Source organism: Epinephelus fuscoguttatus, linkage group LG21 (assembly GCF_011397635.1).
Source record: "Epinephelus fuscoguttatus linkage group LG21, E.fuscoguttatus.final_Chr_v1".
NCBI classification, from domain to species: Eukaryota; Metazoa; Chordata; class Actinopteri; order Perciformes; family Serranidae; genus Epinephelus; species Epinephelus fuscoguttatus.
Genome location: NC_064772.1, coordinates 31,429,007 through 31,451,362, shown reverse-complemented (window position 1 = coordinate 31,451,362; position 22,356 = coordinate 31,429,007). Strand labels below are relative to the sequence as shown.

The 22,356-nt window shown below is 42.3% G+C and overlaps 1 protein-coding gene and 1 non-coding gene across 8 annotated transcripts in view; both read right to left on the bottom strand.

Annotated features, from left to right (window-relative positions):
* LOC125881571 (partitioning defective 3 homolog) overlaps positions 1-22,356 on the bottom strand; it is a 420,073-nt gene that overhangs the window by 266,453 nt on the left and 131,264 nt on the right. The gene's annotated exons all lie outside the window — the stretch shown is intronic.
* Positions 7,155-7,228, bottom strand: trnac-gca (transfer RNA cysteine (anticodon GCA)). Its single transcript has one exon. It is a non-coding gene; the product is annotated as a tRNA-Cys (tRNA).

The following is a 22,356-nucleotide window of genomic DNA, read 5'->3' as shown; positions in this document are numbered from 1 at the left end:
GTGACTATTTCAAACACAAGCACATAAATCAGTTTCACTATAACTCGCAGCATTCACAGACAAACACTTGTCTTCATCTGGACACATTTTCCCCACACATACAACATGCTAACGTTATTAGCACAAGCCTATGGCATTTTACATTGTATAAATTATCCTAGCAGCTAGTGGACTTTTCCTCCAGGTACAACAGCAACATTTAACACAGGTAACGTTACAAAATTTTGCTCCATTACAACTCACAAGGTTCACCGACAAAACAACTGTCTTATACTAAACACGTTTTCCAAACATGCTAACGTTATTAGCACAAGCCTATGGCATTTTACATTGTATAAATTAGCTTAGGGACAAGCAGAGATTTCCTCTGCTCATATGAAGCCATGATAAATCACACACAAGACTTAAAATGCTATTTTTGTGGAGGCTTTATTGTCTCACAATTTATTTTTTTGGCCTTTCATGTACATGTTTGCATCCAAATCAGTTCTTACATTACGATGTCATCTTTTATATTGAGCAAATCCTCTGGGTAAGCAATCTGTAGCTTCTTCTGTCTGACACACAACGACTGGGAGCTCCTCTCTTTCATTTTCATTCAGCACCCAAACCTAAAAAATCTGTCAATACAGTTGCATAAACCAACTGTATTAAAGAACAACTCATCTGTCTTGGTAAACAGAACAAAAAAAGCCCATCATTCAGTGTCTTTCAGTCATAAAAACAATCCAATCATATGATAGTTTGTCAACTTTCTATTTCTGGTGCACCACTGAGTTGGTTCATGCACAAAAGGACATGTTTGTAGAGGATTCAAAACAAACCCTGGCCCTTTGTCCTTCATGCTGTTTACAGGTTCTAAAGGTGAAGTTCTTCACACAGCAGTCTCCTCCTGCAAACTGACCCAAAATATCACTTAACTGGCTGTGTAGCCTCTGTAGGAAAGAATCTCCTTTTGATGGTTGATAGAACTAATAGATCTCAAGAGCTGCAAAGATTAGTTGAAAAATCAATTAGTCAATTCATTTTTAAGCCAAAAGGCCAAATATTTGCTGCTTTCATGCTTCTCAAATGTGAGAATGTGATGCTTTTTTGTCATACATGATAATAAACTGAATAGCTTTGGATTTTTGGACATTTGGTCTGATAAAACATACAAGTAGTATGGCACAGGTGTGACAGGTGTGACATTTTTTGTCCAGGAAAACTATATTCCTTTTGTCTTATCTATGTTTCATAATATCAAATTGGATCATTTTACTGTTAAATAAGGATGTAAGCATACCCATTAAGTTCTACTTAGTTTGGAGTCACTCCCCTCCTCACTGACAAACTTCATATGTCAGTCTTTTTAGTTTCGGTGTTGGGTATGATGTCCTATCAGAGTCCCTGAGTCAAACACTACAGCAGGAGAGAGCTGTGCTCCCACAGGGTTTCTGAGTCAACTGTCCTTTTTTCATTTTAGGCAAAAAAAATAGAGAGAGACAGAGACTGATTCTTTTCTCCTGACAGAAAGACAATACGAACTATTTACTGGAGAGAAAGAGGAGAGGATGTCAGACTTCCTCAAGTCCTCAGAGATGAGGCCTCCAGCAGCAGACACCTAGACTCTTCAACAACAATAGCAGAGATGTGTGTATGTGTGTGTGTGCTGTTCTCAGTCTTGTTTCCCCAGACAATGAGGATCTCAGAGAGGAGGGGAGGAGTGGAGTTCACTCCCCAAATCAAAGCTGACTCATCTAGGTCGAGCCTCTACTCATGCTGAGACCCCGGAGAGCAACACAGTTAGTGTGTTTATGTGTTTGCATGTGCGCACATTTGAATGGGTACAAACACGCGAACATGTTTATGCCTTCATGTGCACGTGCTTCCACAGTCTGTCATATCTCTGGGCTGTTGAGCAATTAATAAACATTTGGGGTCAGGTTATCATGCCTCATCTCTGGGCCAGGGAAGTTCCTCTGGCCCAAAAAAGTTGGGAAACACACGAGTAGCTCCACTCCTGTTTTGAATCTAATTATACTCTGATTAAATTTCCTGCTGTGTGCGCACATTTTGATTTTTCATATTTTATCCATTAACCGTCTCTTGCAAAAGTACCACCATAAGTTTCTCTTGGTTTGTTACTTCATTATGCTGCCTATCCATTCCCCCATAATAATACAATCCAGTAAAAACCATATTAAAAAATGGGACCAGCAGCCCCATTACAACACCCTAACTCTACCCCGACTTAGACCAGACTCATGGAGACTACCCTCCACAGCCTGGCCCTCAGGGACTCGCTAATCAGCAAACCAAACAACCCTCAGTCGGCCCAGAAACAGGTCCGCAGAAGCACCTTCCATGTAAACACCATTTTGTGTGTTTCTCCATTAAGGCCGGTCCGGAGGTACAGGCTCTCAGAGAAAAGGGGCCATAAATCTCACTCAACCTGATATGTGGCCAAGTCGCTCATGATTAAAAACACCGCTCTGAAAATGTCACGAGCCAGCCAGCAGTGCTAGAAGCTAGAGGCACGGCCAAAGCTTCCAGTCTTGATACATTTAAGGAGTCATTTTGGTTGGCCAAACAAATTTTAACTTCTAAAGTAAATATCAAAAACTCGCCACTGCTGAAGACATCTCCCAAACAGCTTTGCACCGCTGAAATGTCATTTTAGTGGGAGAATACTTTAAGTCAACTTTAGGCTGCAATGAATCCTGCCACAGCTACTCAGCCACCCTGAACAACGTCATTAATATGGCTTCTACTGGTCCTTCTGAATGTCCCGTTGTATTCTGAAGAGGTTTTTGCACCCAGATAAGATGAAATAACAAGTTGTCCATCAGTAGCAACTGCTGGCCTTGAGCTGTAGTAGGCTTACACTTGTTTCACATGTACAAAGCAGAGTTGTGATCTGCAGTGTGTAAACAACATGTTCAGACTCACAATGGACCACATTAAAATTGCAAGCATTAAAATCGATGCGGCAGAACTACAGATACAGTCTTTTTTATTCTCCAGATCCCTCTTCATTGTCAAAACCTGGTACCTAAATTACCCACAATGCAACTCAACCGCTGGCAATGTGGTGGATATTTAGGTGTGTTATGCTAATAGTGTAACTCCACACCCCAGATTTTTCAGCTCAATCGCCAGAATAAACGAGGGCATTGGACATGTCTACGAACCATGGATATGTTACATTTGTGCATTTACTATGTGGAGTATATGTTTAGTGTTTTCAATTTACCATTTTATGTTGTGACAACTCTGTGGTTAATCTGTGGTTTGGTTGGCTAGGGTTAGGAAAATATAATGTTTGGCCTAAAATACCCAGTTTTGTTGCCTCAAACACGGCTGTAAAATGTCCTGACATCTTGTTTGAAATAGGAACTGTTTGTTGGTTTCAAACTGTGGTCTGCTGATTGGCAGCTGACTCAAACTATGTCACTTTAGAAATGCTGATATGATATGTATTAAATGCACAAATGTAACATATCTGTGTTTTGTAGAAACATACGATGACAACATTTTAGATTTTTTCTTTTCAAACTCACAGACTTCAGCCCCAGACGATGCTGTGCATTTATGAGATTCCACAAAGCTCACTTTAGAGACACGAAATACTTTACCAATGTTTTAACATATGCAGTAGTGCTTACAAACACCTGTAAACAGGCCTTGAAGTTTAAAATCGGTGGAGTTTCCATTTTAGTATAAATGTGAGAACTTCTGCTTATACAGACACAATCCCATACATCACAGGTGCAATGTATGGCATGTAAACATCAATTTTGAAATAATTACAGTAATTATGAGACGTAGCAACAATAATGATATGGAGACAAGATCGTTACCGAAAAGACTTGCAGCTTATATAAGGCTCCTAGATTTTCCACAGAGGGTAACCGCGTCTTTGCAGAAAAGCTGCGGGATCAAGAGTTTACTTCTTCTACATCTTAAAAAGCCTAAATTGTCAGAGATTTGATTGTCACAGCTGATGTGTGAGCAGAAACCCGAGGCTGATGAGTAAGTGAATGAATTGGAGTTTGTGGCAGGTCAGACAGCATCTGACGCATGGAGCTCATTCCACTGCAGGTTCCAGACAGCACGTACACAAAATCCATATTGCAAACATTTCAGCCACGAGAACAACTTCTTCCCCTGCTTGGAACAAAAACATCCTCAATCCAGCTCTTTTCAGCAAAGATGACGAATGCAAACTTTCACCAGACTCCCAAACTTGTTTTTTTTTCTGCTGGACCCTTTGATGATTTATTGGGAAAAACAGAAAGTTATTTGGTGTGTGAGATGAGAGGAGTGCTGCTGGAGGAGTGATATGGGTACTGGTGTGAGGCCTGTGTTGTTCAGTGGACGGAGACATTTCTGGTTAAAAGCTGCCTGCTGCTGGGAGCTGCCACTGAGTACATATGCTAATCTTGAAACAGCTTACACACAATCTATTTCTGCTCAGATTCACACACACAAGCAGCATGTATGAGGTCAGAGTGGTTTACATGCAACAAGTCAAAGCATATCACAGAGGCGTTCTTTCCATAACGCAGAGCAGAGCGACAAAGGCAAAAACAAAAGACGAGAACTCAGAGTCGGCGCTGCTCGGCGCTATGGGAAGAACTTTTATTGGGACTGTTTTAGAAAAAGTGAATCCTGGATGCTAAGAAACAGATGGTATTGTGATGTGCAGACTGTGTTTTGGATATGCATCGCTCTGATCAGTCACGCAGTATTATGAAAGCACATGAGGTTTTCATAGAGATTCGAGGCAGGGGATGATGAGACGGAAGCAGGGGTTTCGAAATTCTAACTTCATCTCAGCATGTAAAGCACCGCTCTTCGGAGGAATAACAGTAATTGGGCAACGAGGTGTTGAGAAACTTTTTCCTCGGTCTCACTGATAATGCTGATGACGACAGTGTGTCCCAAAATAATGCCTGTATAGTTTAAGAAAGTGGTGGTTTGATGGAAATAAAATGAAAGTCACAGGATGGCTAAGAAGTTAAAGGCGCCTTGTGTGTATCACTTCAACATCAAACTGTCATTACCACAGTTACTCTACGCTGTTTTTTACATCATATACCACTTGGTTGGATTTCACAGAGAGCTGGATTGGGTCATGGCAACAAAAGGAGATGGCTTTACAGGCCGAAACAGGAAAAGTTTATGGTCAGTCAGTGCAAGTATACCTTAAGTTTTCAGAGTTTCTTGTAGCTGTGGAAGTTAGCAGTTAAAGGTCTCAACCTAGGTCCCAAGTTTCAATTGCTCACGGCAATGGCACAACTTGATCCCAAAGTAAGGTGTGAAGAATGATGAAATATGCAAGTAACTTTTCGGCAATTGCAACAGCACTTGAAGTACTGAAGTCCTGACCGTGTGCTGAAAAGCATGAACTTTATACTTTTTTTTGCAGTTGTCTGGACACACATATATCCATTTTAAAAGAGAATGTATGGGGCTTACTCTAAATCGTGCCGTCATGCTAAGGTGAAAGTTTGCTAACTTTTTTCTTTGCCTTGGACTTTTTATTTATCTTGGACCACCAACTACAGAATCACAGCACCATGGCCAAAGTTTGTCTCAGTTCAAAGTGTCACACCCAAAAACTAACTAACACTGAGCTTAGCAATTGTTTGAGTGGTCCGACACTGTGGCCACAGCAAGAGGAATCAATCAGAAGAAATCAAGGGGTTTATTTGCCTGTCTCCTGTCAGGAGTTACTTCAATGAAGTGAGGGAAGTAAAAGATGAAAATGAGCAGAGGCAAAAGAGGCAACCCTGTCTCCTAGAAATTAAATTTATATACTACTAAATTGCTTTCCCAATTGCTTGGGGTGTCAAAACGTAATTGCTGGGATTATGTTCAGAGGTATTTTTTTGTGAGTGTGTTTTTTATTTTGAGTCAATGAAGATTTTCCATCCAATCATCCTTTTTCATCCGCTTATCCGGGGCCAGGTCGTGGGGGCAGCAGGCTGAGCAAAGCACCCCAGACGTCCCTCTCCCCAGCAATGCTTTACAGCTCCTCCTGGGGGACCCCAAGGCGTTCCCAGGCCAGATGAGATATGTAATCCCTCCAGTGTGTTCTGGGTCTGCCCCGGGGCCTCCTACCAGTGGGAAGTGGCCGGAACACTTCTAGGAGGCAACCGCACCACCTCAACTGACCCCTTTCAATGCAAAGAAGCAGCGGCTCTACTCCGAGCTCCCTCCGGATGTCCAAGCTCCCTCCGGATGTCCGAGCTCCTCGCCCTATCTCTAAGGCTGAGCCCAGTCACCCCATGGAGGAAACTCATGTCCGCCGTGATCTCATTCTTTCGGTCACTACCCACAGCTCATGACCGTAGGTGAGGGTTGGGACGTAGATGGACCAGTAAACTGAAAGCTTCGCCTTCCGGCTCAGTTCCCTCTTCACCACAACGGACCGGACCGTCACGAGTGTTCATGAGTGAGGGTCAGTGAAGATTTTGCTGCTCCTAAGTCGTAGGACACTGGTTGTGGTGGATGGTGGGTATACAAAATGTAGGATCCTGACACAGAAGTCCGAGGTTTACATCCTGAATACCTTGTGCGGTTTGGTTAAGGCAACAAAAGCACTTTGGTTCCAGTTACTGAAAGACTGTGATTTCAATTAAATGCTAATTCTTATGCTGTGTCTCATGAACTTTGGACTGTTTCCTACATTAAAAAAAGACCATGCTCTTTCTTTAAATTTAATCATGTTCTGCCAGTGCCTAAAGAAATGTTGATAACGCTGTAGTTGTGATAAGTGGATAGTGGACTATAATATTTTAAAGAAAAGAAATGAAACATGTTGTCAGTGAACATGTTAATGATATGTTCACTATCGACAGTTTTGGCTACTTTCCAGAAACGTTAATGAACATTTTCTCATTATGTTAATAGAAAATGTAATCGAAAGCAACACGTCGTTTCCTCCTGAATGTGTTCAGTGTTGCAAATTAGTTGCATATAAACTTAATTTCCAGAAAAACAGGGAGGGTGATGACATGACCCACACTTTTTTAAGGATTTAAGGTAAAACAATGCAACTGTTGTCTGAAACAAGGACTATACAGTGGGGTGTGAGGTTGCTGACAACACAGCTTGAACCCAGTCTTCATTTAAAGTGTGGGTCATGTCATCACCCTGCCCTTAAATGACGGAGCACCCAGAATTGAGCTGGGGACCTCCTGATCTGCAGTCAAATGCTCTACCACTGAGCTATACCCCCCGACACTATCCCCAGGCCTCAGTGGGGAGATACTATAAGTCAGCCAGTCGCGGGTTTGATCTCTGCTACTTGACTAAATTCCACATGACAAAGACAATTTGGGGCAGCAGGCTTTAGGAAGTGGCCAAGAAATTCAACCCGTCCTGTCAAACTGCATCTGCTCAGCTGCAATAAGATGCTAAAAACAAAACCAGCTCCAGGGGGTTTCCCTCTAGCTGAGTGCTAGTCCATGTAGAGAGTAGAAAATGAAAGGAGACTTCACTCATGGAGATCAATAAAGAGTTATTACTGTTAATACAAATGTGATGTCATGACAGAATCTGCAAGTGATCAGAGAAAATGCATGAAAGGCTTCTCACACAAGATTTGGGGCCGTATTTACAATCGTCCAGAGAATAGACTCAGAGAGCTCCTAACATGGCATAAAAATTTCGGGCAAGGAGCCCTAGCTTATGAGTGATTAGGGAAAATTCTCAGAGCAGCTCTGTGCAAGGAACAGACAGAAACTTTTACCTTAGAGGGAATGTGTGGTTAACCCCATTGCTGGGTATGATGGATTCAAAAAGAAAAAGAAGCCTTGCAGTTGTATTCCTCCTCATACCAACCAGGAAGGTTGTAGTTTATATCCATATTTGTCCAGACTCATATGTAGCCATGAGAGTAGACAGTGCTTCAAATATGTATGTTAGTGCAAGGAAGCACCAAATTCGAAACCAGATTGTTACACAGAGGATCTATACAATCAGCACAGTTTCACAGTGCCACTAATTCAGTATCTGACCAACTGTCTCCCCTTCTGTTCCTGAGATATGGTGTTGAATAATGACCAGAAAAGTGTTTTATGTGGAACATTATGATGTCACTGTGAAGTTAAATTTTGACCTTTCAAATATAAAATGTCATAACTTCTTCATTTTATCCTGTTCGACATTTATGTGAAGTCTTGTCATAATTAGGGCATGAATTCTTCAATCATTGCTGAAAATTGAGCTTAGCGTTCAGTTCAGCTCACATCTCAGCTACATCAGCTGATCTCAAGCAGCCCAATTCACTGATGGAGCGGCTGATTGATCACATGATTCCTTTCTATGCAGCCAATTGGTGATTCTCATTCAGGGTGCCCTATTAAACTGCTCTGGCCTGCCTACTGTTGCTGCTTCCTCTGCATGTCCCTTTGCAACCTGCCTCCACCCCAGCTCCTCCTTTTCATGCTGTATCTGACTTATCAGTGTCATCTCTGTTTGTCATTGATGCTGCTCTGTTCTGTTCCAAGGTGGTCTTTGCTGCTGCTCTCCCTGCCTTAGGCTTTCCATGTAGGCGCGTGGGAGGGCAGGAAGGTTTGCTCTCTCTGCCTTAAGGCTTTCCATGTAGAAGTATGGAAGTGCAGAGAGGTGTGCTCTTAGGCTTTCTGCATAGGCCTAGGAAAGGCAAAGAGGCCCCAGAACAGAGCCGTACCACCAAATATAATACTGCTAATGAAAATAAAGTTTTCTGTGATTAAAGCAGTCCTGACTGAAACATGTTTCGTGAGGTCACACTGACCTCTGACCACCAAATTCTACTCAGTTTGTCTGGGAGTCCAGGAGGACATTTGTGAAAGATCTGAGGAAAAATTTACTTCGAGGCTTGAGATGTTATGCTCAGGAGAATGGGACAGACGGACAGACAACCCTAAAACATAATGCGTCTGTTCATCGCACCGTGATTGTTTGTGTGAACACTCTGCTGATGGGACGCTGGATCAGAACTAAGTCATCACTGCTGCACTGTTGCATTTTTCCAGTTACCAAATATCTTAGTATTGTAATCACTTTCTTTTCCAGTGTTACAGCCTTATGCGTTGGATGGGAGATGTAAGCGCACCTCTAATAAGATCGACCACAAACATCCCTGCATGACCTACTCTGTAGTGTTTCATTCACTTACTCATTCAAGGTTTGGAGGATAATTCTCCAACCTCTTTGTCTTTCTGCCACTTACTCCTCTGCTTGAGAAACTCTTAAGCCTCTTAAAAATCCTCCTACCTACTACTAACAGTTTTTCACCTAAAGAGCTCTCTTAAGGGATAAGATTGCCTGGGTCCAGACACTGGAACCAACCCACTCCACCAAGTTGACTGATTTGTGCAGCATCATGGCACACGGTTTGGAAATACAAATCAATCGTTGTCAAGCTATTGCCAAGTGGTGTGTCAAAGCCAATGAGGACTAATAACAAGAATGGCTTCAACTATAGACGAGATAGACGCTGCTGGGGGCTGTTCTAAATCAACGTGTCTTCTCAAAATCGCCTGACATCGGAGTTTGTTTAACTTAACTCCTCTCTACTCTTAAAACCCTGGCAAAACAGGTATGTCGGCATGGCTACGCATCAGTGTGGACTTAAAATGAGGTCAGATTCAGGCAGATACGCTGGTCTGATTGGTTAGAGAAAATCGAATCCACCTCTCCCACGGAAATCGGATAGAGTGGATGGCATCTCAGACTGAAGATGGAAACAGAGTGTAATGAGCTGACAAATCTGTTTGATATTGACTGAGGGCTAAGATGCTTTGTGAATAACTTTTTAACAGGATCTAGTCTTAACTTTGAGGAGGAATTCTGAGAAAACGTCATAATCATATGAATTATCTTCAAATTTCATCACTAGGAGCAACTCTTTGAACAAGGAAGCTCTATGAATACAGAGTTTGCTGCAGTGGTGGAGTTAGTGATGTTTTCTCTTTTCATTCATGTGTTTGTGCTGCTTCCTGTAGGCGACTGAAAGCATCTCAACACATATTAATAATTCAGTTTAAATCTATGCCAAAAGATAAGGAGCAGCTTTTCTCCTCATATCCAAACAATCCAGACCCAGAACTTGAGTCCAATATACCAACATGTGGTTTCTAAACCTTTGCATGGGCTGCATGAAGGAAGTCTGCAGAGCAGCCGCTGCACATTGTCAAATTAATTTGCCCTTAATGTTCAAATGGCTGACAGAAACCATTCCATGAGAAAAAACAATAAATCAAGCGGGGTATGTGAAAATGTTTTGCTTTGATCAAAGCTGTGATTGTGAGCCAAAGTAAGTACTCTGAAAGTGATCGTGTTTGTGGGAAGATGGGAATGTGGTCGGGGAGTGTTCTGGGATTTCCACAGAGCTTTAGGGTGGACTGTATCTTTGTAGATCTGATAAAAAAAAACAGGGAGAAGGAGAGTAGGGGGATGAGAGACATTATGTAGCTGTGGTCAGGAGGATGCATCGCCCTCTTTCTTTCTCTTAAACGCAAGCCAGGACCAGTTTCATCATCGTTTGTGAACCCTTCACTAACATTCATTGTGTGGAGTGTGCAGCAAAATCCTGATTTGTTATTTTATCTAGCACACCCATGCAGTGAGATCACTTCAACTGATTCAAACAACTTGTTTCAATACATTTTTCTTAGCAAATATTCTCAATATTTGGGAAATGATTCGTTGCTCATGCGTCCTAGTCCTTCAACAGTAGGAAGAGTCACATTTTATGACTGGATAGGACTCTTTGTTACTTGTTATGATGGACCATTTCCACAGCACGTCCACATCTGTGTATTTCTGTGTGTGTGCTCATTCGTGAACACATGCACCTTTAATAATGAAAACAATCAGCATTTACTGTCTTGTATGCATACATCTCCCATGTTGTTTACGTGTATACATTCGCATGTGTGAATGAATACCTGTCGTCCTGCATTAGGCGTGTGTGTAAACACTCGTATGTTTCCAGCCACATGTGGCTGCCAGCATGGGCCTGCACATGCCTCTGAGTGCTCCCCTCACATGTGCTTTGAAGCAGACAGACTTCACAGGTGACCTCCCTGTGGAAGACAATGAAACAGAACGGCGCAGGAGCGAGTGGAGGTGGGGGCCTCTTACAAAGGGACTAATGAAGAGGGTGGAGGAGTCGAGGGGTTGTTTGCAGGTCCACTGGGACGAGGAGCCCGGAGACAAAGAGATGCTAAACACTCCCAGGCCTTTGAGGACTTATCGTGCTGAGACCAGGAGGCATTGCCCTTGGCCAATTTGACCCTCTTTTGACATGTCATACACAATGTAAATGAACCTCAGAGTTTCTCACCGACTAATGGGAGAGACTGAGAGGAGGAGAGACATGGATTTTGAGTTTAAAACAATTTTTTTTGCTTTAACATTGCTGTGTATTTATAGTTAAATCAAATCATTGAAACATTTTTAATTTGAGTAGACAGGAATGCACAAGTAATTATGGTATCATACTGAGGTAAAACCATTACGAGTGTTCTCATATGAAGCCTTAACTATTTTCTTCTTTTTCAGATTGTCTTTTTTTGAATGTTCTGCATTGTGGTTTTTGCAAAGAAATATTGTGCACACATAGTAGTGGAACTGCTGGTGTGCAGTGAATGTTTTCGAATATCAGTGAGTCTCTGGGCTTTTTTTTTTTTTGAAAGTTAAATAATTTCACTTAAGCAAAATTGGTTCTGCTCAAAAGTTATGCCAATGAAATGCTGTCTGAAACTCCAAGCAAGTTTTGTGTGTGTGTGTGTGTGTGTGTGTGTGTGTGTGTTGACCTTGTTCAGCTGTATGAAAACAAAACAAGGAGGTATACAAATTAGGGACTGAAAAGGGGAGAGAAATATAAAACCAGTGGCTTAATTTGAAGTTTATTGATTCTTTTTTTTGTTCAGTGTGCAAAGCAGCTTTGGTATGGATAAATTAGCTACTCCTAACCCTTTGAACTCTGTAATAGAAATGGTCTACCATCTCTAAAAAGTGTACAATCTTAGCAAAGCGGATATGTAAGTCATAAAGCACAATAATTAATAAAAGTATTGAAATTGTGCCATTAATCCATACATTTTGTAAATGCAGAAATAATTCCTGGGGAAATCATGTCAAAATATTATATTTTCTCATCACATTAGATAAGGTAGCATAAGGTATGGCATGATGATGGGAAAGATGGATGCCTTAGCTTTCCCTGCAGCCATTACTGGCAAATACCGGCGCCACTACATGTTGGTACCATGTTTACACCGCATGTAAAATAAGGTAACATGATGTAGTGATTTGTTGCCATGGAAGACCGAAGCCTTCGCTTTCTACTGCAAAAAGAATGAATGTTTGAGCTATTATCGTTCTTATTTTAGACTGATTTAAACAGGATCATGCAAATAATAATCCTCTGCAGTCATGCTCAGGACATCTGTTTTTAAAGGGTTAAACTCAGCATTTGAGACAGCAGAGAAACAGACAGAGTAAACTGATTTGTTCATTAATGACACAAGAAGACCTCCAGCACTATTTAGTTTATTAAATTATTGTTAATATTTCATCACTTCGCACAAGGCGTGCCTTGTGATATTTAGACAAAGATACCGAGAGCATCTACTCTTTCTTTGTCTCTGACAAAAATAAAAAGACAAAGAAAGGTCAGATGACTGTAAACTCTGCAATCAAATTTCCTGCTAACACTTCCCGTCTCTGCAAAGTCTCATCCCAGAGATTATCACTCAAAGTCGTGCCACTGGGCACAGGATTTATGTCAACACTATAAATATGTTAGCATTTACAAAGCGGATAAACAAGCTGTACATTAAGAGTTCTCTGAAAAATCAGAAGTGGATGCGGATGCCACACGTCAGATAGCGACAGGCAGACACATAATTCTGCTAAATGTCGTTCTGCTGAGTGTCTCAGATGACACCAGAGTAAGTGCAAACAAACTGTGGCTCGCTTCCCATGCTCCCTGTCACGGGGTTACGGCCAGCCTCCATTTGAGTCTATTTCTGCATGTCAGAGAGTGTAAATGACTTTGTCTCCCAATGAAGACCTCACAGCTTCTGTGTTGCTCTAAGTGTGACACAAGTGACCTGCAGAACTGATCTCAGCCCATATCAGGAAGTAATAAAGCAGTCAACAAATTTTCTCTCTCTCACACACACACACACACACACACACACACACACACACACACACATGATTCAGCTGTCTAGCTATGGCTTTATTGGGATCCTGGCAGAAGTAATAATAGGAATACTGGTACTGGTAGCACATTCCCAGCGGTGCTGAGTGGAGACTTTTACCACTCCAAGCACTTCACACTTCATTACCAAACACTGTCTTCACCATTTAACAGTACCAGCCATTGCAATAATTAGCTGTAATAAGCCCTGGATGCTATTATGATAGTATGAGAGTTTTATGACTAATATTCCCTGTAACTGTGAACTGAACTCCCACTCCTCAGCGGTTTAAAGACCCACCCTGGGCACTCCCTCTCTCTCCCTCTACAAGCGTGAGTATGATTAAGAGTTGACATAACTAATAGCCTCTCCACTAACTCAGGTAGAGGAAGGCAGTTCAGAGTCTCACGAGGGCCGGTGGGTTTAAAAGTGCTTTCAGCTTGGTAATGATGAGCTTGCTATCCCAACATCCTCACTGCTGAGTGTGTACTCAACACTGAAGCTACTCTGAGAGGTGTGATGCACGGATGGAGTGGCTGTGGATCGTTGTTGAAGAAGAGCTGAGTAGATCTGTGAAGGGCCACCATGACATAAACACATCCATCCACTCTTCTACGTCCCTACTCTGGAAAAATATTGTGACTCCTTGCCGAGAATATTGTGAATAAATCCTGATAGGTTTATTGGAACAATAGTGCTTTGCTCTCAAAGCCACGTGTAACACAGGGGAATGCATCAGTGAAAATCAAACACTAACTCTGGGCTTTTTTTAATTGTGTTCAGAGCTAAATAAATCTTTAGCTCTTGCTCAGTGTTTGCGGAGAGGATAAGCCTGTCATGACGATGGATAGCGTCATGACACTGCAGGGGTGGAAAGAGAAACAGAGAGTCTTAAAAAAGACTGTCATCACCTCTTCCTGAAGCCAAATATAAAAGAGAGAAAGAAACAAAAAAAATTAAGCTCACCAGTTGAGAAATTGTGGCCTGTGTCTTGGCAATTCCACCGCCTGTAATGATAAAACTCGGTGAGGAATGGAGGGTGTTACTTTCATTCATTCTCCTCTGCAGTTTTGTTTTTGTAGACACCAGCTTCACAGAGGACGGTGGTTGGGAAGGGTGTAAGTCCTTCACTGCTAATGTTGTTGCTATGTACTGTAGATCCATTAGCCAACATTTCACGGACCCAAACTGTATAACCAACTAGCCTCTAAGGCCTCCAAAAGGTTCGCCTAATGCATAGTTCACACTAACTTTAGCCCTGATTTTTATTTATTTATCTGTTCAACAAAAGCAGATCAGAGGCAAGTCGTCGTCGGCTCAGCACTTGCAAAGCAGCATTTGAGCGCTGTGTGTGAACTCTTCAAAGACATAGGCTAAGAGGCTCATTCACGCATCACAGACGCTCACCAGATATCTGCATGCTAAATGTCTGGACCTGTCAGGGATTTTGTCGGCAAGCTTTATCCAATGAGAGCACAAGACACAGGTTGAGGACAGAGATGAGCAACGCTGTGGTGCCCTCCAAGGGTTGTGTGTGTTTGTGTTTGAGGGGGATGGAGTGAAAGTGACACAGAGAGGGTAGAAAAGGTGGAAGGTGGACTATTGCACGCAGTGTTTCTGAAGTTGAAACACTGCTTTGTCACTTTCTGACTTTAATATTTTCTAGTAGGCAACTGCCACACTCCCTGCATTACATGACATATGTCCTGACAGTCATGTTGTGTGAAGAGTTCAGCAACTTAAAGACTCCCCTGATTACAAGACTTAAAGTTGAGCAAAGTGAGGAGTACATGATCTTATGACTTTGAAAGTAAGGAAGCATGAACTTAGCTTCCTTGTTATTTGAAGACAGGGGCCAAGATCTTCATTATTTTTGTTTAGACTGCACTCACATACTATTAAGTCCCTGATAAAGCTTACAGATTACGGCAAAGTGACTGACACACAACACCTGGCTGCAGTTTGTTGTATTCCAACATGGGAGGGCTGTTTGGTTTCTGTGTGTCTGGGAAATAATAAACCAGACATGTATAGTTTGCTGTGTACGTCATGGGAACTAAGAGACCACAGGGTACATAAACAACACATAAACAATTAGGGGGGTCAATGGTCAATGCAAATATTGCCTTTGGGCCCTGTAAAAAGTTAATCCAGCATGCACAGTCCAGCACAGGCTCAAGTTCCTGTTACTGCGAGTGTTTAAGGCTGCCAACAAGTCTAGCAGGGGTTACTATGTCCGATAATACAACATCATGGTAATTAAACTACACAAAGATTTACACAAATGAAGCATGATTTCTTTGACAAACACCTAAATTTATCACCATCTACTGTGCATTCAACAATGTAGTCCTGGGCCTTGTCCCATGCACTGTAAGTTAAAACTAAAATTGTTATATCAAAGTTTTGACATTTGCCAAGACTCGAAGAACTTTACTGAAAGGAAAAAGCAGAAGAAGGAAACAGACAGAGCCGACGTGAGATGGGTTAACCATCAGACAGGACCAATCAGCAGATGCACACTGCCACCGTTATCAACCGTGTGATTCTTTAGATATCTAAGCCCTTAGATCGCACTGCATCACCTGCTCACCGCTGAAGTGAGAGATTGAAGAGGTAGTTCTGTACCAGAGAGAGTTGGAGAGTGAGGGCAGATGAGAATGATAAGTATCAGTGCCCGCTATCAGACCTAGCTGCATGTGGTTCCAAGCCTAAACCTGGTAGTTTATCTATAATTGACAATCACTGCCTTTGGAAGTCACCCAAACCCACTGGGAGAGTCCACAATGTGTAGGGCAGTCCACTTCCAAAGCCTTAAATCTGAGGGGGAGATCTTAAAAAAGAAATAAAATGCTGAAAGAATACTAACATACACTATCTGAAACATTAGTTCTTGTGCCTATACAAGCAGCATCGGGTTTTAAAAATGCTTGGTGGGGCAATCATTCTAACCTCCATGTCAGTCACTATGTACACTTATGTTGTGTGCTGTCAGTGCATCACAATGCATCACCTCTTCTGTTGTGACTTTTATATGGCCTTGGCTGGCTGCAGGGAGCCTCCTCGGTGGCAGACCACTAAGCCAAATTGATTAGATGAAGGCCCTCCTCTTTGAAGGTGTCCACACTCCCTCCGACACACGCAGGCAATCTCTCTAATGGCCTCCGAGCAACCCTGTCACCGCAGAGCTTCAAGGACCAAGGGAGCGGAGATTCAAGGACCACAGGACCAGGTCAGTGTAGGAATGGACAATTCGTCACCACATTGGTTTTCTTCAAGGATAGAAGTTTGTCTAAGCTGGGTTGAAATTTGCAAAAGTGGTCAAAGTGTAACTGTCGAAATGCTAAGTTGTGTGTAGACATTTTAGTTTGATCTGTTCATCAGCAGGGGGCTCAATCATGGAAGTGTCATTACAATCACTGTGATCTCGTCTTAAGTGTTTTAAAGGCACTTCACAGCAATGTCAGTGTAGTTTTAACCTCTGTCAATAGCACTTGAGTGTCTCCCATTTTCTGATTGTGTATCCTGACAAATTGACATTGAGCCTATAAAAACCTGACAACACACCCCCGACAGTGACGGGAAAAAACATAAAAGTAGGTTTCTGTGAAAGTTCAAGGAAGACAAACCAATGCTAGAGTCAGTGACAAAAACATTGTTTCTGTGATCTGTTCAATACCACTTTCACACATATAAGTGCACTTATGGACATAATTCACAGTGATCCTGGGAACAACCTTCAGGTGAAACATGATGTCATCACAAGCCCTCAGCCCAATTTTTCCTTCAGGGCTCTCCACTGAAGAAAAGCGACGCCAATGCAAATCCTTGTTTGCCTTCTCCGTCGGTCACTTTCCTTCTTTGCTAACAGACCTTCAGCCGAACGTCCAGGCTTTTTCTTTGTGGTAGGATCCACTTCTGAACCGTGTCTCGGCCGCTTCTTTGGGTTCTCGGCCATGTTGCTTTCTCTTTCTAACTGCACTCTACCTCTTGCTATGACACTCTCCGCTCTTCCTCCCCCTCCCTTCTTGTTGTGAGGAAGCATTTCCTGTACGCCAGTGCGGGAATGTCGCCGGTCAACACGCAAACTAAAAATGATATATATTGAAAAATACTGCAAGATGTTAGAAGAGCTGATCGGCTTAATCAGCATTGTGTCATCTCCTCTAGTAGTGGCTTGGGTGAAACGGACATTTACGGACCTGTAGAAGTTACACACTATAGCTTTAACGTCATACTGTTACCCACGGCAACAACAAGCATGGCTAAAAGCAAAATTATTACCAACTCCGTGGTGGTTCCAAAAAGAGGAGCAGCTTCAGTAGTGTGGAATAAACTGTGGCGTCCTGAATGTTTTATGAACAGCCCCGGACTTCTCAGACTCTTTTAGTGACTTACTGCTCAGAGGGAACTCATTCAGCGGCTCCTCTGGCAGCAGCACAGGGGAGTCAGTGTTGTCAAGTGATTTTGTCATAAGGTAATGTAAACCCACATGCCGCTCTCGGCTCATCAAAAAACTCCATATATGTGAATGTGCGATAGTTGTGGTATCATAACAACCTGTCACAGGTTACAACAAAATATAGTGATATTATTCTAGGGCCATATCGCCCACCCCAACTTGTGACCTCAGCACTGTTTATATTACTCTGTAATTTGGACACACTAATGATTGAGTCTTCTCCTTTTGTTTCTCTCTGTCCACAGGTGGAAGACGCTGGCAATTACTAGTGGACTGTGTCACTTGACAGAGCTGCCCTCTAATATTTGACTTCCATTAATTTCATCCTAAAGAGGTATTGACAAAAAAAAGGATTTGTTGCACCGCTGCTTACACCTAGGAGCCGATGTCCATACTTGAGAGACTGTCAAGAAACAGTTTAAACACAGGAAAACCTGACTGCCAGTTGTATAAAGTCAACTCTGGGTCAAATTAAAAGAACCCAGTAAACCTCTTTTAGCAACAAAGAACAGAAGATTCAGTTTCAAAGCTACAAGCACCATTAAGATCCAGTTTTAATTTAAAGTTTCAGAAATTTTCTCTTACTTCTGAAAGATTAGAATTTAGTGGTGAGTAGAGGCAGAGGCAGCTCCGGCGTCCGTATAATTACGGGAAAATTACATTCATTATTGTAATTTACATCTCATCTCCAATCCAATTATTAGCAGTTTGACCTGCACGGCACATGTTAGCATGGAAATCTAAAATGGGCTCCCAAGACGGAGGCAAGGGAGGGGTGGAGGACAGAAAGACAGCGAGAGGGAGAATTTGGGACTTTGGGAGTTGCAGGAGGGGAAAAAACAATCAATATGGCTCTAAAAGATGATGATTTTAAATAGCCATAATTCTCTGCCTCAGAGCACAGCTGCCAAGGGCGCCGCTGCAACACTTTGATGTCTGATATGCAATATTGCTGCCAGTAATTTGCTCATCTGCATCTCTGGAGGGACCATCGCCTGTCTGTCTCGTTCATCTGCCTGACCGTGTGTATGTGTTGCCAGTCAGTCTGTCTGTCTGTCCGGCTGTCTCTCCATCTCTTAAAATTGTTATTCATGACGCACATATACAACTTCAGACATACTTTTGGAGTGGAGTGAAATTAGGAACTTGCAAGTGGGGAAAAGTCTGTGCATGTGCATTATACATAGTCTCCGAGGAACAAACATATCCTGTAAACAATGCAATCTCTCTTGTATATGGTTGGTAATACCACACTTATGTAAAGCACTACAAAACAAAACATATCATTGTCCTTACCTGCCTGACTGCCTGATCAGCTGCAGGTCCAGCCCCGTGTCTCTCATCCCTAACTATTGTCTTCACTGTTATTATCTCTGAAAAATTGCTATAAACATATCTATCACCGTGAGAGACGCGGTATGTAGGAAGCAATCAGTTCTTCTGTTGTGCCGCAATCTTGTCATTATATTTCTTGAATGCAAAACGTACAATTTACAGGGAATGCAAGCGATGAGCTTGAAGGTATGTGTTTGAGTGGGTGGTGAGGACAGGGCTTTCATAAGCTCTCCATTGTGGTATGCAAATGAAAATAAAAGCGGCATGACATGCTTACCACTATGAAAAAGTTATAAGCTAAAGATCAAACAGTTCTTTAACATTTGATTGATTACTAAATTATTAAATTATTTAATCGAGTACCTAGATTCATACCTTTTATCTGAGGAGATATGATCACTAGATTGGAGCAATTCCCTGGAAAGATCCCCACTCACCAGCTCTTCAGTATGAACTCTACCTTGGTGTGAAGTCACATTCAAAGCTGTGGAGGGCAACAGCAGTATCACCAAGAGCACTTACTACACTCCATCATGAACACCATTAGGTATGTTAGTAATTATCTGTTTAACATGAAACCGACAAGGAGAATTTTACCTGATTTATACTTTTAGTTAGACAGTTTAAAGTACATATTAAATCAAATATACTGGCACTGTGGCGGGAAATGATGAGACAGCTGAGTCTGTTGTTGCCCAGACTGGAGTTCTTGGATGCCGGCAAGGCAATGCCATGATGTTGCTTCTGGAGACGAATGCAGTACCCTTCAAAAAACTAATGACCCCAAGGCAGAGGTGGATACCTACATGAGAAACACTAGCACCCTCATTCGATATTTATCCACTTCACTAGCAGGAACGATCAGCAAACTTTCTGTTGCTGCCATCACACAGAACAGTCAGTTCAATGTCTGCCCAATTAGAACAAGCTAACACAGCAGCAGCAGCCGCTGATATCGGACACCAAGCTGTTAAACGGTCCCGACATAGTCTTTCGGACACTGAAACAGCCTTACTCTGCTATTACTTAAACCCAAGTAATGTTGGCCGTACGATACAGAACAGATAGCCCCTGTCACTGTGTCTAGACAGATGGACTCTCTACGGCCCGGCAGACAGCTCACACTCCGGCAGCAGTAGTGTCATGATACATAGAGAAAGAGAGAGATGGGGGCAAGGATGTCGGTTGATGGTTAATGAATGGTTAATAAGGATCTGCTATCGGTCTCAAAAAAACCTTCTGGGGCTATATCATGGTATGTTCTTCCCTCGCTGAGTGATGCATGCAAATGGCTGTGAGACAAACTGAATAAATTGACCAACCGACAAACTGACTAGCTATAGTTCATAGTCTGGGGTTCATGTTCTTGGCGTAAGGCCAAGCGTGCATGATTTTCCTACAATATCTGGATCTGCATCTCCTCAGATAAACCTTCTGGGGCTATATCATAGTCATCGACCACTCAAGCCACTTTTTACACTACTTGTCACATTCACCATTCATGCACACGTTCATACACTGGTGGACGAGGCTGCTATACAAGGTCTCACCTGCTTCTCCATCAAGTATTCACACACATTTACACACAGAAGCAATTTGGGGTTAAGTATCTTCACAAGGATACTGCGACCACCTCTTGAGCCACATCCATTGGTATAGACCTGCTCTTTTAGAATTTTACTGTCCACTGTCCATTTCCACTGCACACAAACTGGTTTGGGGTAGCCCTTAATTTAAAGAAACACATATAAACATGCATCTGGAGGTAGAGAGGATAGGGTGTGCGGCTCAGTTAAGATTGAGCCAGGAATTCAGGACACTTCAACAGGGCAGAGGCTTCCAACACAGCCTTAAATGTAATTTCTTTGAAAAGAATGGTGGTGTTTTCAGTCATCCCTCCATCATACATGAACAGTTTTAGAAGCTACTCAGTATTGCAGAATCTTTGTCTGTGTGAGCGATGAAAGACACCAACATATCTCTCAGAAACCAAGTCAATGCTTCAAATGTAGGTTTGTTTGAAGCCAGTTGACAGCAGGTCAGATAGCTTCAAACAGACCTGCCTCTCACACTGTGCAACTCGTTTACTTTCAGATTGCCATTGCTCCATTCTCTGGAACAATTTCCATAAATCTCCACAGTCTAACAGGCAGGTTGAGAGAGGCTTATGTCAGGGCCGGGGAGTAAAGTCTACTGTTCATTCATGTGCATGTGTGTGTGCATGTGTGTGTGCATGTGTGTGTGTGTGTGTGTGTGTCCATGCCCATATGTGAGTTCTGGTTTGAAAGTCTTAGATGTCCTTTGAAGTTTAAGACAGCTCTGCATCAGCTCACTGGTTCCACTTCATGGGACGTGAATGTGTGGACATGAGCAACATCTGAGTCACCGACTTGTGTGCCATTTTCTGGTTGTGTGTGCCGTGTGTGAGTGTGTGCATGTCCACCTTGCTCTGGCATGTGTGCTCTTGCTCATGCATGACTGAGTACCCAACTGTGTCTCAATTCCTTCCGTTGTCTCGGTTTCTACCTGTCTGTCTGAGCGAGTGCGCTGCCATTCCCTGGACACACTGCGCAGTCTTGACAGACACTCGACTCCACAACATACACCTGAAGCATGTCAAGTAAAATGCTTGTTGTAGTGTAAAAGTTTACTTTGTGCATTTTGGTATTGTGTGAGTCCTCCTGTCCAGCTACAAGCAAACCAACACTCATACACAGAAGTCCCAAGTCTCATACACATTTAGTGCTAATCTGTAATCCCTCTTCTTTTATCTTGCCTGGGAGACTCAGAACAAAAACACACCTTTATCTAAGCTTAGCTGTGATTCACCTTCTCTAGTGGTCATACTATTAACATGAAAAAATAGCTCATCAGCCCAGAAGGCGGTTTGCTTTCATTTCTTTTTGTTATTCTTGGCTTTCCGTGGTAAATTTTAGCTTTTAGATTTCAGCTTTCATGTCTCTGACATTTAAGCTTTGCATTTTAAGTTTCTCCTGGTGGCATAGATTTCCTGCTTAAGAAGGCACAGCACAGGACTTTTAGCTTTTTCCATGTTATACTGAACTTTTAAAACTTCTGCTAGGATGCAGAAAATTTACTTCAAGCTCCCTGATATCCTAATGAATGGTCCTGCACTTGTATGGCACCCTTCCAGTCACCTGACCACTCAAAGCGCTTCTTTATAGCCAGGGATCTACCTCTGAGTCACAGTCGCCCAAACACAATAACTTGTCATTTTAGAGATATATATGAAAGGCTAACTGATCATGTTTTGCTGTGTACCATTAAAATTTATTAATAAAACAATGATTACAGCTTTATTTAATGTCACAGTAATTAACTATTACTGCTGATGCAACCTTGAAA